This window comes from Miniopterus natalensis, chromosome 13 (genome assembly GCF_054644295.1).
Source record: "Miniopterus natalensis isolate mMinNat1 chromosome 13, mMinNat1.hap1, whole genome shotgun sequence".
Classification (NCBI taxonomy): Eukaryota; Metazoa; Chordata; class Mammalia; order Chiroptera; family Miniopteridae; genus Miniopterus; species Miniopterus natalensis.
In genome coordinates, this window is record NC_142093.1 from 6,869,087 (window position 1) to 6,886,123 (window position 17,037).

The 17,037-nt window shown below is 46.0% G+C and overlaps 1 long non-coding RNA gene across 1 annotated transcript in view; it reads right to left on the bottom strand.

Moving 5' to 3' along the window:
• The window catches only part of LOC107546394 (uncharacterized), a 61,896-nt gene that overhangs the window by 8,045 nt on the left and 36,814 nt on the right, over positions 1–17,037 (bottom strand). The window contains exon 2 of the long non-coding RNA XR_001604127.2: positions 264–733. This is a non-coding gene — a long non-coding RNA (uncharacterized LOC107546394). The remainder of the gene's footprint in view (positions 1–263; positions 734–17,037) is intronic.

A 17,037-nucleotide genomic window follows, 5' to 3' on the forward strand; every position in this document is an offset into this window, starting at 1 on the left:
AGACAAATGTTCCCAAACACACATGCGGAGAAATGAGAACCGAGGCCAGGAACCCGGGCACCTTCATAGTGGCAGGGCTTGGACCGGGTGCTCCCCTAAAAGATGCAGGGCCCCCAGACTGCTGGCTCCGTAGGCTCAGGCTCTCCCACTGGCATGTCCAACTCTAGCCGAGGACGGGTCCAAATAAAATGGTTCACACAGCTACGCCTGCATCATATGAGCTGAACTAGTATCAACAATTACATCAGGAAAAATGTGTTTACCTTGGTTTCCCGCCACAGAAAATGGGTCCAAGATGATGTTGAACATACGCCTTTCAATCCCGCTCCTATTAGAAGGGCAAATAATTTAACAGGTGGGACTCAGAATTCCATGGTTCTGGTTTTTACTTTGTGGGGGTTTTTTCTTTGGTTTTTTTGTGTGTTTTTTTACTATGGAGTATTAAACATTCCATTTTTGGTCAGTGGATTCTGGAAGCCTCCTTAGCAGGCCTTGGCAAGCTCCGTATATTCTGCGAAAGCCCCCTCGTGCCCCGTGGGCAGCGCGCGGGAAAGGCCGGGGTCCGGCCCGACGGTCGTGCTGTCCACGCAATAGGTGCTTCAGCCGGGACACCGATGCTCTCGCCCCTCCAGGGCCGACCCAGACGGCGAAGCGAGAGGGTCCGCTCTCCTTTAACAAGGCAATTGGTCCAGGCTCCGTACAATATCATTTCGGTCTAGAAAGTTCGCCGTCACTGCCAAAGACATCAAACAGAAACATTACAGGATTCCCTGAGCTTTCCTTCTCCGAAGACGGGCTGGTCTGGGCCCGAGCAGGAGGGAGGGAGTCAGAGGGAGATGGGCTGTGGGGGTCCCACGGAGCATCGGCCTGATTCTCACGGCCGGATTTCCAAGCTCCACAGTTAGGAATAAAAAGTTAATCAAGTTTTGCAATTAAGGACAACCAGAAGCTTCCCCAGAGCCTACTAAAGACTCTGACCATGTATATCAGATAGTATCTGACTCAGCTTTCTCTCTCTTTTTTAACAATGTCTTTTTTTTAAATGTCTTTATTGATTTCACAGAGAGGAAAGGAGGGGGAGAGAGAGGTAGAAACATCAATGATGAGAGAGCCATTGATCAGCTGGCCACCTCCTGCATGGCCCCTGGGGGATCGAGCCCGCAACCCAGGCATGGCCCTGACCGGGAATTGAACCATGAGCTCCTGGATCCTAGGTGGATGCTTAACCGCTGAGCCACACCGACTGGGCTGACTCACCTTTCTCTTTTACTTATGTGCCCTATATGATCTTTTAATAGATTACTCGGAGAACTCCAGTGTTTACGCTAGACATCAGCTGGAAAGTATTCCAGTGCTATTCCCATACAAATCAGAGTGCATTAGTTAAGGTAACGCTAAGTGCTACAATGAACAAGCCCCCAAATATTCAACGTGTCAAGCACAGCAGCATAAATAACTTGCTCACATAAAGTCCACAACAGGCCGCAGAGCCTGGTGGTGGGCTTTCCATATGGGACTAGGGAGCCCATGATCTTTCTATCAAATGCTAGGTCCTCCGCTGGGACCAGGGAGTCCACCGTATTTAGCCAGCAGTCAGGGGATCAGGGAGTGGAAACGCTAAATTCATATCTTAAAAACCCCAGCCGAGAATGATACCCAGGACTCTCACTCGGGATTCATCGGTTAGAACTTAATTACCTAGCTACTAAGAAAGCTGAGGAATATCGTCTAGCTGTGGGTTCTGAAAAGAGAGGGAACGCTTCATGAAAAGCTAGCTGCTGTCTGTCACAGACGGCCAACTGGAATAATCTGTACACTAAATTCTGCTTGTGTTATAATCACCATAGTAATTGGGGAATCATGTTTCGGCCCTGTGTGTGTGTGTGTATGAGAGAGAGAGAGCTGGACTATGAAGGCCTAGCTTCAGACTCAGACGCAGTTCAATACCTGCCACCTGCCACCTGCCACAGATAATCCTGGAGTGGTGTCTCACTATAAAATTGAAGCCCAAAGTGACTCAGATACACATATGACAATCAAACTCTGAGGCAGAGAGATTGTCTAAGTAAGAAAATAGCTGCTGTGTTCCAGCTTGTTATAGGCCGCAAAGCATATCAATAATTCTCCTTTGTTCTAAAGAAACCCAAAAACCTTTTATAATAATCAGAGTAGGGATTACTGTCTTATTTTATTATCACTATTATTATTATAAGACTGGAAACTGAAAGCCTAAGTGACCTAAAGGTAAATTACAGGTGGGACTTAAACTCAAAACACAAAGGCCATTCTCTCCTCACCTCAGCCCCCATCAGTTCCCTAGAAAGACTCTGACTCCAGTCATCCCAACAGGCACCATTGGCTTCTTATACCGACAAAGATCATTTTCATCAGATCATTTCTAGTGCTTGTATTTAACAAGAGAAAAATCTACCACACACTGTTCCTTGTACATGATGGAATCCTGCCAAGCAAAACTCATAAATCCTAAACTTTGTTACTCCAAGTATGGGGCGTGGACCAGCAGTGCTGGATGCCCTTGGGAGTTTATTAGAAATGCAGATTCCACGACCCACCCACTGAACCCGGTTCTCTGTTCAAACAAGATCCCCAAGAGGTACTCAGGCACATTAACGTCTGAGCAACACTGCTCTAGGATACCCTTTAGTACATGAACTTAAATGCTCAGGAGAGGGGAAATGACCTAATATAAAAAGAGCTTATATAAATCAATAAGAAAAATGGGTAGAAAACAGACAAAATATAAGAACAGCTAACTCATGGAAGACATGCAAATGGACAATAAATATAAACATAAAATGCTCATCTTCTCCAGCAATTTGGGAAATGCAAATTAAAACAACAACGTATTACCATTTTTACCAATCAGATTGTCAACACTTTTAAAGTCTGATAATTTTCTAATTGAAACCACATTGGGAAAAGTGCATTTTCTTACACTTCGGAAGCTTAAATGGTTATTCTCTCTTTGGAAGACAATTTTTCAACACCTATCTTTTTAAGTTTCAAAGATTTTGACAAAAAATTTCCATTTCTATAGAAATTCCAGTCTATAGAAATAACTGTTAAAGTGTCAAAGACACTTCATTACTCCATTTGAACTGTGAAATATGAAGGGAATCTAAACATGCACCTATAAGGAAACAGTTTAATAAATTAGCCGTATCCATAACAGGGAACTATGCAATAATTAGAAAATTTAGTGTCATAAAAAATGTCCATGGCACATCACTGAATGCATAACAAGTTATGGAATAGTAACATAGTATGACCTCATTCCTATATTTTAAAACCATTTCAGACAGAGGTGTGGATATTTGTTAAAACTCATCAAACACTAAACTCAAAATCAATGTATTTTATTTTAAGGAAATTATACTTCAATAAAATCGATTAAAAGAACTGCATGTGTAGCCCGGCCAGGCGTGGCTCAGCGGTTGAGCATTGACCTAGGATCCAAGAGATCGCGGTTCGATTCCCAGTCAGGGCTCATGTCGGGGTTGTGGGCTTGATCCCCAGTTGGGGGAGTGCAGGAAGCAGCTGAAAAATGACAACTCTCTCGTCACTGATGTTTCTATCTCTCTCTCTTTCTCTCCCTTCTTCTCTCTGAAATCAATAAAGATTTTTTTTTTAAAAAAAAGAATTGTATGCGTAGATGTTAGTGGATGTTATGTACATGTTTACAAACCTACAAAAATGGTCTGCAAGGAAACACAACAGACCTTTAAAAGTGGCAGAAGCCTAGGAGAGGAGATGTGAGAGAGAACTTTCTGTAGGGTCAGTATTTTTTTCAAAAAGCATGTACACTTCTTAAATTTTAAAAAGCCCAAGTTAAACATCTAAATGAAATGAATGGAGCCAGGTGCAGTAGGCCCGAGTCAATATGGAAATCCACTCCAGCTTGGCCTTATTAATTGCATCCATGGACTGTCTAGTCCTTGTGTGAAGGTCCACATTTATAAGAATTGTCAACATCACACACCCAATTGCCAGACTTGCTCTTTATAAACATCTGCTTATTACTTCATACATAACTACTGCGCATCCTTAAACATTAAACTCTACAATAAAAACTGTACAGGAATTTGATACAATACTGAAGACATGGCTCCAGTCTGGGCTTCATCACTCTTCTCCTCTTCTCCTGAAAAAGCCTAAAGCCTTCTGCAAGAAATAGTGTAAAACATCTAAATCTGTTAGTCCAGCTTTAAAGACTCCTCTCCCTCCCTCACCATTAAGCATCAGATATCATTATTTCTCTTTATTTCCTGTCCACTCTGGTCAGACTGGCCTCTGTGCTGTCCTACAAATAACCCAGCCTTTCCCTCCACTCTGCCTCTCACCTGGGCCCTTTCTCCCCCATATTCCGTGCTCTCAGCCACCCGACAAGCTCCATCTCCCTCCCGCAGTGAGGCTGCTGCTAAGCCCCGAGGCCCTCAGTCGCCTCCCCTGCCCACATGCTGCTGTGTCGGAGAGTCTTGTGTCTATCAGGAGAAAGGGGCCATGTCTCTCTTCCCTACCTTCCCATTGTCTTGCATAGTACCAAGTACAGGAACTGTCCAACTATCAATGATTTATCACTTCATAATTTTTAAATGTTGGACAAAGGTGAGACAATGAATAGGAAAGAAGTACTTTTCCAAAAACCTGCAGAGATGGTATTTTTCCCATTTTATAGGTGGATAAACTGAGGCGTAGGGATGCTGGAAGATTTGGTGGGGCTCACACAGCTCATAAATAATAGGGCAAGTCTTCAAGCGTACTTCTGAGTGTCTCTAAAGCCCAGTCTTTTCTCTGCACCAGGCTGCCTTCCTGACTTGTCACTTAGGTGATCTTGCTGAATTCTCGCATTGCTGTCTCAAGAAGTACTTGTTGACTGATTGACGACATTTTCAGTAGCAATGTGGTCCAGTTACAAGGGTTTCCCACAGCTGAATTTGATGAAAAGCCCCTGCTGAGCTCAGAGTGGTTTAACCTGCTTCAAACTCTGCCACAATATCATCAGTCTCAAGCCCAAGACCTGTGCAATATATCTCATGAAGATGTATATACTCGCAGAGCCTGAAAATAAAATCTTAGGCAAGAGCGTTCAAGCTCCTGCCCTGGCATCTGGGCGAGGGTCCAGTGCTGGGGAGCCCACCATCCCTCAGCCTCTCGAGGTTATCTCTGGCAGTTGCTTGGCCATGGGTGGGCTGGGCTGCCTTGGACAAGCTTCTTTGGCATTATCTCCTGAGACATGGGTTGTTGTCATATGAGCAAAGAATGCTGGAGTCCACAGGAGTGTGGGGACACAGTGAAGGCAGAAGGCCATCACTGGAAACTCCAGAGTCAACAGACTGGGTTCCAGGTGCAGTTCTCCATTAACCAGCAGCGTGCTCTTGGGCAAAATCCTCAACATTTCTGAGCCTGTTCCCTCGATATACTATGGGGATAATGGCACCTTTCCTGCCTACCTTTCAGGAGATTTTGAGAGGCAGAGAGATTCTATTTGTGAAAAAACTGTATAAGCCACAACCCCTACATGTATACCATATGCTGAAGAGTAATTGTCACTGGAGGAGGTGGCATGCGGCATGGACAAAGCACTGGGCAAAAATGTCAGGAGATCTGGTGTCTACTCCTGACTGAGCTGCCAAATCTCTTCACGACGAAACAGCCAGGGTGCTCTGGACTCAGGAACCCTGTGGGTCAGAAAGACATATTTCCAAGTGCACTTCATTGGAAATGACATATTCTTCCTAGCTGAGCGCTGCGGCGGACAAACTTAAGTAGCGGGGGGGGGTGCATGGATAAGCCACGTCCTTGGGTTCATTTCAGCTGCCACACCCTGAGGTTCTGGGACTCCACACACAAATGACCATCTCCCTCTTGGTGCCTGAAGCCTCCCTTTTTCATCACTTTCATTAGTCACAATTCTGTTATCTTTTAACCATCTTGATGTCAGTGCATTTTAATCCCATAAACCCTCTCAAATCCTTTTTTGAACCATGTCATTTATAAAACGCATCAATTATCAAGCAACTTTCTTTCATCTTAGTAAGTCATAGATTTCAGGGCTGGAAAAGAACTTCGAAATCAAAGTCAACCTCATACGTTATAAATGGTCAGATGGAGACCCAGAGAGAGAGCAGGGTGTGCCCCAAATCGCACATCCAGTTAGAGGCAGAGCCGGGATGCAACCTCAGGGCTCCTGGCTGGCAGCTCATTTCTGTCTTCTCATTTTATAGGAAAAGCCTTGGTCTCTGTTTCTCCAGCTATAAAATGGAGAGAGTAATATTGTGGTCTTGCAACACTGTACATCAATGCTATGTAAGAAAAACCGTTGCTATAATTATTACATGTCATTTCCCAAAACTTTAATCACAGCTAACTAATGTTCTTCCTGAAAACTCATGGGAAAGTCCTTGGGAACATATGGTCACTGGGTCCCGGTTACTCGTGCACTGAACCAGCTCCTTGTACGCTCTGCACGGGGCTCTCAGACCTGCCATTCGCACACGGCACAGAGCTGCTCGTGAAAACTCGCGGAGACCAGCTGCAGGCTGGCGGTGGAGACGGGCGAGGCATGGAGAGGGCTCAGTCACAGTAGCTCAACACATCCCTGTTCTCTCCGAGGCAGAGAGGGCGACGTGGGCCATGCACTGGAGGGTCTTAGGAAACACGCCGCACCTCACCAACTGCAAAACAGGCACCGGGGCTCCCTGACCAACGACACGGGCTGAGCGGCCTCAAGCAGATTGAAGTGCCAGCAGGGCCACTTACGAACTCTGCGATCATGTGCGAGTCACACACATCTTAGCTCAGGTTCGTCACTGATAAAACAAGGGTAAAAACAATATCCACCTCATAGGGTGTCCATGGAAAAGAAATACATGAATAATGTAAATAGCTCACAACAAGGCCCAGGGGATGGTGGGCACCTACTAAATGCCAGCTGGCACCCGTTACTGCAAGAGAAGAGCCCCCGTGTCGCTGGACGTGAACCTCAGGCCCATGTGTCCCGGGTTCTCTATGCAGTTGACAGTTTAGGGGTCTTAAAAATCAATTTTCCAACGTCAATTTCTAAACCACATGACAGGAACTTTCTGTTGTACTTTGGGCGTTCACAGAAAGGGTACAGCAAAGGAGAGCACAGGAAGCTGTGCTTGCATTCGGGGAGTCTCCCCCGCCAGTGGGAACACGCAGCCGGGAGAGCAGAAGCACCGAGACCATGCTGCCAGCCTGTGACAATGGCCAGCCTGCCCCTGGCCCTGCCTGTGACCTCACGGTGGACCCTGTGTAAATCCCCAGGCCTCCGGAGGCCTCCATCTGTGAAAAGAGAAAGTGGGCTAAATGATCCCTATATTTCCTCTGGCTCCCCTTCCCTTCAATTATTCTACTTGCTACTCTTTTCCCAATGTGAAGAAATCCTAACCAGTCGCTAGAGAAACTTATGTAGAGCAACTGAGTGATGTTAAGCAGTTTCTGTAAAATACCTAGGAATTACATCAAAATTATTAAACAAAATGACAGAGGCCCAAAGCACACTCACAATACTGGATGGAAATGGAATCTTTAAAATTCTCGGTCAGTCCCTTGGAACTGGCCAGGCAGGTCCCCCCCGGCCACTGGTGGGCTCAGGAACACTCTGGCCAGGGAAACAAACATTTCCCCAGCTCTCCATGCTCTAATTTTGCGTCGCAGAAATTGTTCACGGTTTCCCACTTAGAGAACTGAGGTTGTTTCTGCAGGTCTCTGCAGATTGCCGGAGACTGGCCCAGTCAAGTGCAAACAGAGCAGTTCTCAAGACCCAGTGGGTGTGGCAAGACTTCCGTCACTCACCAAAACACACAGACCTGGCCAGAGCTGGGCACACAAAGGCATTAAAAAGGGCCTCAGAGCTGGGGCCAGACCTTCTGAAAGCAATCCCAAGAGGTGCAACATTATTTATCCAGGGTGGCTCTGTAGGTCATTTTTTAAAAACCCAAAGTAAAATCCAACAGCATTAAATATAGAACTTAACAACAGAAGGCACTTGATACAGTTTCCGGAATAAATACATGTGTTTATTTAGACTTCTAGGACTGTGGCAGAAACAGGGAGGGGATGTGTCCCCCTTTGTACTCCTGACGCTCTCCGAGTTGAGCACTGCTCTCTGCAGAGACCTGAGAGGCGCGGTCGCTCTTCATGCCCAATACGTGGGGAGCATGTTCAGCCCCCCAACCTCAGAGGGCTTTGCAGCAAAGAAGGTGAGCGCTTCCCTTTCCACCCCCAGCAGACTCGGGAAGCTGGCCTCGTCCCTCAGGGCCTCTCGAGAGGGCCCACGAGGCGGCTGCCGAGAGCTCTGCCTCCGCGCGCGTGTAACCTTCGCGGCTCATTCATCCATCGAACAAATACTGTTGTGTCTACATTATGCCAACTGCATGCATGAACCCTGAGGACACAGTCATTAAGAAGGTATTTAATTTACATCAAGAGTTAAATTTTAAAGTAGACGAGCAATTTCAGGAGAACTGCCCTGAAGAAAAGAAAGGAGAGAAATGGGCCAGAGCGTGACTGAGGGCTGGAGACCAGTGTTATTTCAGGAGAGCTGGTCAGGAGGGATGTTGCGGAGAAACCTGTCGCATTTAGAGTGACGTGCCTCACCCCACGATGTGACTCTTGTCTGCACACCCTCCCCTCTCACCCAGGCCCTGCCTCACATGCACACGCCACAGGCTTCAGTCACACAGTCATGCAGCCTCATGAGCCTGTGAGTTGTCTCCCACCTTCTACACCTTTGTTCAGCAGAATCGTCTCTTTAGATTGCCTGTCAGTGGCCCCTCACCTTCCGTCCTCAGGTCAAACATCCCTTCACCCAAGTTTGTCCTGATCCATTACCTCTGGCTGCCCTGCACTGTTCTCGAAGCTCTCACTGAACCCTGCACAGGGTACAGCCATTAAATTCTTTTTAACACTCAGTCTCATCTCTCATATTCTATTAGAACTATTGCTTCAATCATCTGTCTGATTGGGTACAACCCCCACTTCATGTGTCTGGCATCCCCTTGCTGCACTTGGCCCAAAACACTCTGTGACACAACAAACCGTGACCTTCGCAAACGTTGAGGTGGTGTAGATCCTGATTCCACAAATGAGGGAGTTGAGGCCCAGAGAGGTGAACTCTCTTACAGAAGGTCACACGGCTGGTAAATGGTTGAAGCTGGAACTTAAAACTAAGTTTTCTAAAGCCAAACCCTACAAGTAGATGGTTAGCACCCAGCTAAGTAGGGTCAGAGAAGGAAATCTGGGCCTGAAGCAGCAGAACCACTGGCAGCCCCTGTACAGGTGTCACTTTGAGCCTCCGCAGAGCTCTGCATGAGCCCCTTTCCCCGCTGGCCAGAAACTGAAGCTTATCTGTGGTATTTAAAGGTCCAAGGAATTGGGCAAAGTTTCATGATGGGGATGGAAAATGTCTGCTCCTGTCAAATTTCAAAATCTCGCAGTAGTTGTCTCATTTTTTAAAAAATGTCCTTCATTCTAAAAATATTCTCCCCACTCCCCCTCCAAGAAATTCCATTTTGTCATTTACAAGGTCAATGAAAACCCTGAAGGAATCAAGACGTGGCAATTCAGGGTGCTGGCAAGGGTGTGGAGAAAAGGGAACCCTGTGCTGCTGGTGGGAATGCAGACTGGTGCAGCCACTGTGAAAACAGTGTGGAGTTTCCTCAAAAAATTAAAAATGGAGCTGCCTTTGACCCAGTGATCCCACGTCTAGGAATATATCCTAAGAATCCTGAAACTCTAATTCGAAAGAGTATATGCTCCCTTATGTTCAGAGCAGTGCAATTTACAATAGCTAAGATCTGGAAACAGCCCAAGTGCCCATCAGTAGATGAGTGGATCAAAAAGCCGTGGGACATTTACACAATATAATACTATGGGGCCATAAAAAAGAAGGACCTCTTACCCTTGTGACAGCATGGATGGATGGACCTGGAGAGTATTATGCTAAGTGAAAAAAGCCAGTCAGAGAAAGACAAATACCATATGATCTCACTTATATGTGGAATCTAATGAACAAAATAAACTGATGAACAAAATAGAAACAGAGGCACGGATGCCTGGAACAGTCTGACAGCTGTCAGAGGGGAGGGGGGTTAGGGGGCTGGAGGAAAGAAGGTGAAGGGATTAGCCAAAGAACATACATGCATAACCCATGGACACAGACGACAGTGTGGTGATGGCCAGAGGGCAGGGGGGTGAGGGCTGGGTGGAGGTGGGCAAAGGGAGGGGGAGGAAGGGGACATCTGTAACAGTGTCAACAATAGAAATAAAATGCTGCTTTATTATGCATTTTATGGAACATCTTGGCAAGAAACTGGTGTGGCTGACTAATGTCATTTTCTCGACCCAAGACAATTGCAAAAACTGTGAGGTCTTAAGAAAAATGATGCTCAAGGGCATGTCCAGAGCTCTGAGTAACATTTAGAAAAGCAGACACTAGGGGCCTGCTTCTTGGGCAGACTTCCTTTCTGTCCTTCATATAAAGAGGTCTAGTCCACACAGGATGCCTAGGATGAGGGGACTGAATATCAACCTGCAGCATATTCTGCGGAGTGAATCAGTTCTGGCAGTATAAGCACTAGGGCTCCTTGGGGAAATATCAAGGCAGAGTCAGGCCTTGGGGCCGGACTCACTCTCCTTCGCTGATGAAAGTTGCCTATTGAACCTGGTTCCATTTTGGTTGGTATTACTCTACAATGCTTCCAAGGTTCACGTCACACACAAAAAACTGGCAACTAGACTAATAAAGTCATTGCATACCATACGCTGAATTATTGCTTTGGGAGAGGTGATTGGAGAAACCAAGTCCTCATACCCTCCCTATGTCTTCTGAGGGCCATAGGCTTTAGACATGGTAGCTGGCATTATGTGGCATCCACAGGCCAAAAAAAAAGAACCCCCCTTTCTTTTCTGTGAAAGTGGCTGATGTCTCATTGGAAATCAGAAATACAACTAAGTCCATTGGCCCTAAACTCCCAGCAATTGAGTCAATCTGCCCCAGGCCCATAGACAACCCTACTGCAGAATGAAGTAGAACCAGGCTTAGTTTGTTTCATCTTGCCAAAGGAATGCTATGATAAGTCATGTTGCCAATGGCATGATCTGCAATATTACAGAAAAATAAAAATCAGTGCCTCTTGGTCCTAGACACAACCACAATACTTTTATAGTTCCAAATTCTGGAAGCTATGATAGTGAACATCTTGTTCACATTGATTTTGGCAACTTCCAAAGATGTTTTGTATATCTTCCTGCTGCCCACTAAATCTCCCACCCTTGCCACCTCATCAGTGACTCCAAATTTATAAAGAAAATCTGCATAAAAAAATCCCCACTCCTCATAAAACCAAGATCTCTATACACAGGAATGTTTTATGGAAGAAGAACTTTCAAATGAAAGTTCTAAAAAATATTTAAACAAGGATTGTCTCATTGTTTGGGTACCAAATAAAAAATGAATGTGTATCACAGTGAATGATTTTTAAGCTCTGTGCTCCATACGGAACAGTGAAAGAGATCCAACTCCAATGTAAGCCTCTTGAGGGACCAGGGTTTAATTAACTCTGTAGCCCCAGAAACTATCAGAGTTCTTGGAACATGGCAGACAATAAATATTTGTTGAAAGACTAAATGTCAGACTTTACCACATTGGGGGCCACATAATAAATCCTGTATACCAACATTTGAACAGAACTAACCCCACACCCCATTCCCTCCCTCTGTCCTTCAATATCCACACACCCTCACACAACACACACAACACATACACCATCAGATTATTGAGGCTATTACATACAAAGAATAAAGAAATAAAAGATACGGTTTTTCTATCTGAAAATTATTACTTAGAAAGGTCAGGAAACATCCAAGATTCTGGTTCCTCCTCCTGAGAGATTATACACGTGATAGAGGTCAAGGGAAAGTGCTTTTATGAGTTCCTGGTGACCATAAAGGTCTTGAATTCCTTTCTAAACAGCACAAACATATTTCCTCTTTTGGGGGTACCAAGAGTTGATTCCAAAGGCTACGGTGAGACATCCTTGGTCTGTCTATGAGTAACCGAAGACCACCACTTTACTGACATAAAGACAATCAGGCATCAGTAAAAGTCAAGGTTCTTTTTCAAAGAGAAAGACACATGTGGTTTGAACGTGTTTAATGTGGTGGATCTTGGAAATTACTGTTTGCTAATGAATTGCCTCAATGACCAAAAATGCCCATCGATACCACTAAAGATGCAGCAAATTTATTTTAAGGGATGGAAACTTGACTTATATATACATTCAGGTTTTTTACTTACATGATGTTAGGAATAAAGCCCAATATTTCTATAGGATGCTGGAGTTTGCAAAGCTTCTTTCCTTGCATGACCCTTTTTAAAATCTACTAACATTGACCTGGCTGGGCATGGCTCAGCGGTTGAGTGTCAACCTAGGATCCAGGAGATTGCAGTTCAATTCCTGGTCAGGGCATATGCCTGGGTTGTGGGTTCGATCCCCAATCGGGGGTCTGTAGGAGGCAGCCGATCAATGACTCTCATCATTGATGTTTCTCTCTCTCTCTGTCTCCCTTCCTCTCTCTGAAATCAATAAATATATTTTTAAAAAATATAAAGAAAGAAATAAATAACATCCACTAACATCTATTTTGCTAGGTAGACAAGACGGGCTCTGTGTAATTTGTCTGCACCTCAAATGGAAGGGTGAGAGGAGTTACAATGGGATTCTTCCTAATAGCACATTATAAAATGAGCTGCCCGCCAATGCAGGACTTGCAAAGGAAATGTTTCAGAAATCATAGTTGCAATCCTTAGTCCAACACCCACTCTAAAAATCTGTGAAGTTAAAGAGATCCAGAAGAAAAGATTTATTTGGCCAAAATGCTGATCATTAGCACCACCACACGCTCCCTGAGAAAAGAGAGGGGATGCATCCCTTTTACCTGTGAGAGGCTTCAGGATTATAGTGTGAAGACCTTGCGCTGAGGTCTGAAGGCACAGGGACTGGGGTTGGTTCTAAGCTTGAAGAAACCCAGAAGAGAGAGATTTCTCTGTTTTTAGGGTAGCCGGTGTGACCGGGCCCCCTTTCCATGCCCCACAAATTCTGGTGCTTGTCATTAATAATGGCACTGCCAGCTCCTGGGAACCAGTCAGGGTCCCCTCTCACTAATGTCAGGTAACAGCATTACGCTGGTTTTTCTCAAAGTCCCAGTGGCTGGTCTGATTAAGTAGGTTCTTCCCAGAGGGTCTTGTGAACCCTCAGTAACCTTTCTAAATTTCTTTCAGTGACTCTGACCATTTAGAGAGAAAACAAACCCAGACACAGAGGAGTTTAAGGTGTTATTTTAACTTTGTATACCATGCATAAAAAGTTGCCCTTTAACTTGAATTTTTGAATATAAGTTGGAAAAAGAGAAAAGTTTTTGATACATGTTCTCCAGGTGAATGCCCCAGGGCCTGGAGCTTAACCCCAGGATCCCCAACAAACACCTTTCTCTATCCCCTCGCCCTCTCGCGTAAACCCCAGGTCCCGTCCCCTCCCCACTGTACCCCACCAGCCACCTGTGAGCTCCAGGCCATCTTTCAGGCAATGGGGGCTTAAAGCAAGAACTTTGCTCCAACACTCAGAATTTCTTCTTGATTTTGTCTTATTACTGCATTGTTTAAAGAGAAATTAAAATCAAGAATATATTGTCACTACAAGAGCGTAGAACATCCTCATGGCACAAAATCCGAACACACAGACCAGTAGTTTTTCAGAATGTCAGAGTGTTAATTTGTATTCATATCTGCTGATAAATGAGAGCAAGTTTTAAAGATTTCTACTAAAAATAATTAAAATATAAAAAGCCTCGGTCCGTGGGGAAATAATCATCACTATGTGGGGGAATCGCTGTGGGGAAGAGCTCACTCCTTGGCCACGCATATGTCCTTACGTCTTTTTTCTCACATACACAGATTCAACCTTACTTTCGTTCATCAAGTTTTTACACAGATAGTTCTGCCTACCCCATTTGACATACAACTGGTTCCAGCCACAGAGAGTGGAGCGTTACACAGAAGCATGGTGGATGAGACCATGTGTCCTAAGGTTTTATTAAGAGAAACTCATTTGGGTATTCCAGAATGTGTTGTAACCACCAGAACACCGGCGCTCTGCTCAGAATTAACCTCCACGTTGCCTAGTCCTACGACCCTGGCTTCTGGGGAGAAACAAGAAGTCAGCCAGCTACCTGAAAACACACGCAGGTCTTCTGGAAGCTTTGGCCGCCACCCCAAGTAACCCTTGGGTGACCTGCAAAGGGTACTAACAGCATTTGATAATTCAATCACCACTCAGTTCCCCAGATTCGCCAGTGCGGAGAGGGGGCGTTCCTGGCAAGCGCGTCGCACCCCGCAGGGCTGAGGGTGCGCCCCGCTCGGTGTCGGCCTTTTCAGCTGAGTGGACAATCTGCTTGAACAGTGGATGCTGGGAGCAGGGACACTGGACGCCAGAGCTCTCCTGGTCCTGTTGGTAACTTCATTTCCCAAACGTTCATAATTAAACAGCTTTTATTGAAGTCACCAGCATGAGCTCCTTAGCTTTGTTTTTGCAACCAGTATCGTGTTTATGGAGCCAAATATGAGAGACTTTGATACCGAATACCTCCTCGATGTGTTAACGTTGGCAGGGTCCCTAGATTCTGAAGATGCCGGGCTGCTCAGCACAGCTCCCCGCCCCCTCCCGCTCCCCCCGGCCCCCCACCCCCGGCCGCAAGGCCCCGGGCCCCTGTAGGCCTCGCTCCCGCTATTTCTCCCGAAAGTCCCAGGGAACGGTGCGCAACTGAGACGGGGTGAAACACGATCTCCAAGTGTCTGCCGGACCAGAAGTTTTCAAAGAAAACATTTCTTAAATCTTGTGTTCACTGCTGTTTCAGCAGGCCAATTAGATTGGATGGGACTTGGGGGGAGCTGTCGCCAGTCGCTGCAGCAGAAATAGCAAACAAGGCTTAAAGCAAATAAACGAGCCCAAAGCTGGCCCCCCGGGGGCCCCTGGCCAACGACCTCCTTCATTCCCCAGGTGGGACAGCCAGCCCACCCTCTGGGACCGGGGGCCAAACTGCAGCTTAATCAGATGGGACATTCACTAGCAGCCTCGATTACTAGAAAGCAATTAATCAGGGACAGTCTGCAGACGGGGGAGAATGACTGAGCGGGCACAGGCGGCCCCATCTCGGCTCCAGAGAGCGCCCCATCCGGGTGTCCTGCCGGGGGAGGGCCCGTCGGCCTTGTCCAGTTCCTCTTGGGAATCGTCGTGACATTTCTCACATCTGCCTAGAAAATGAAAAGTGAGAGGGCTCTAGACAGAGATGAGAGACTTTGGAAGAGCTATTTAAGGACCCGGGGGGATCTCGTGGAGAGATTTTCCCTGTCCCGCACATCCTTTCACATCGTGTGTAAACTGACTCATTTTGACACGGCACAAAACCAGGTTCTGCCTGGGCCCCCAAACTCCCGTCCACATGCAGACAGCCAGGGGCTCAGGTGGTGGCCGTAGGTCTATGCATAAGGAACCCATGGGGTCATTAGCCCTTTGAGACTCTGGCTTCAGAGATTCTCAGAACAAGCTACAAAGGGCTCAGACCACCTGAAAGAACTGGCCTCCTCTCCAACATTGACTTGGGTTGGAAAAGAGGGGAGAAAATGTAGTTAATGCAAGTGGAAAGTGTCAACCATTGATCCTGCTTGACCTGACGTATCACATCAAATAGGGTAGGTCATTCGTCTGTGTTGTCTTTCTCCTTCTGGAACAAAAAAATGTCAGCAACTAGAGAATGTGTGTAATATAAACACGGCTGTGTTAGCTCAGCGCGGGGAAAGCACACCCCAACGTAAGTCAGCACGAGACATCCTCTGCTCCCAGGACAAGCGCAATGATTTTAACCTAATGACCCGCTCTTAAACAGCTCTACAGCAAATCACAATTAAATAAATAACACTTAATAGCAGAGATTTGTTTTACGGCCAGATTATTTGTGGGGAGAGAAAGAGAAGGTTGGATGAGTCACTTAAATCTTATAAAATTAAGGTGGTTTCCAAATATTGTCATGAATTGAACCTCAAGCTGAATTTACAAAATGCCACAAAAATGAGTTACAGGCATTCTGGAACAAAACGGAGAGGCAGGGGACGAGAGGTGCCGCCGTATACCAGAAACCGAGGGTGCTTCCTTTGTTGTCTTGAGCTACAGTTGAGTCTAGGGGCCCTCCCTCAGCCGAGTGGTGAGGGACATCTGACCAGAGTTGTGTAAAATCATGGCGAAGATACCAGTGAATGAGTGAAAAATGCAGCCACGTGTGTCTGTGGAAAAATACAGACCTGGGGTCAGGAGAGCTGAAGTCAAGGCCTGGATCTGCCCATTTCTGGGGCACCAAGAAGGGACTGGCTGCCATGAAGGTGGGAGAGCGATTACAGCTTACTTAAATCTTATAAAATTTAAGTAAGACACTGAGAAAGCGCAAGAGCATTTGCAGAACTAGTGACCTGTCACTCTTCCCCAAAGACAGCTCGCAAGCACAGAAGACACCACTTCCCTCAAGAACTTATTCACCCTCCCGCGTTCACCCCCTCTCCTTGTTTTTTCTGTCTCATTATTTAACTCTGATACTTCTGACGTGTCTGATTTTTTCACATAGGTGCCCACATACACACCTTTGAGCAGGTGACCTGGTGATGGCTTTGTGACCTCAAAGAGAGTCCAATAACACTTCTATCTTGCCCTCCACAGGCCTTTACAACCTTAAAAAAATGATGATTGTGCCCCCGGGGAATATTGAGACTCAATCAGAAGCCAAGTCCTGCAAAACCTTTTCCTCTTCGTGCCTCAAATGATCACTAAAAAACTAGACTTTCCAGAAACAGCTCCAAGTCCATCTTCCCTGATTGCACGCAACTGCTGAGATCATAAGAGGCACTCGTGATGCTAGTGGGACCACAGGGGTACAGCCAAGCCCATG